Raw genomic sequence first — 218 nt, 5'->3', positions numbered from 1 at the left:
ATTCTAGTGCTCCAATAGGAGTAGTTCGATCCATCAAACAAAGGTGGTCTGTTTATGGATTGTCCCTCAGTAACTATAGATTTTTGAAGAGCCATTTGGATCACCCTTAGGATGTTCAGCCTTAAGAATGAGGGATCTAGGTCTGATGCCACTTGTTGGTCACAAATAAATATGCTAGAGGGGGGTGAATAGCACTTTTTGGCTCTGACTAAATTTGA

The sequence above is a fragment of the Theobroma umbraticum genome, unplaced genomic scaffold (genome assembly GCF_002168275.2).
Source record: "Theobroma umbraticum cultivar Fairchild unplaced genomic scaffold, ASM216827v3 scaffold_56.0, whole genome shotgun sequence".
Taxonomy (NCBI): domain Eukaryota; kingdom Viridiplantae; phylum Streptophyta; class Magnoliopsida; order Malvales; family Malvaceae; genus Theobroma; species Theobroma umbraticum.
Note: the sequence above shows the minus strand (reverse complement) of the source record.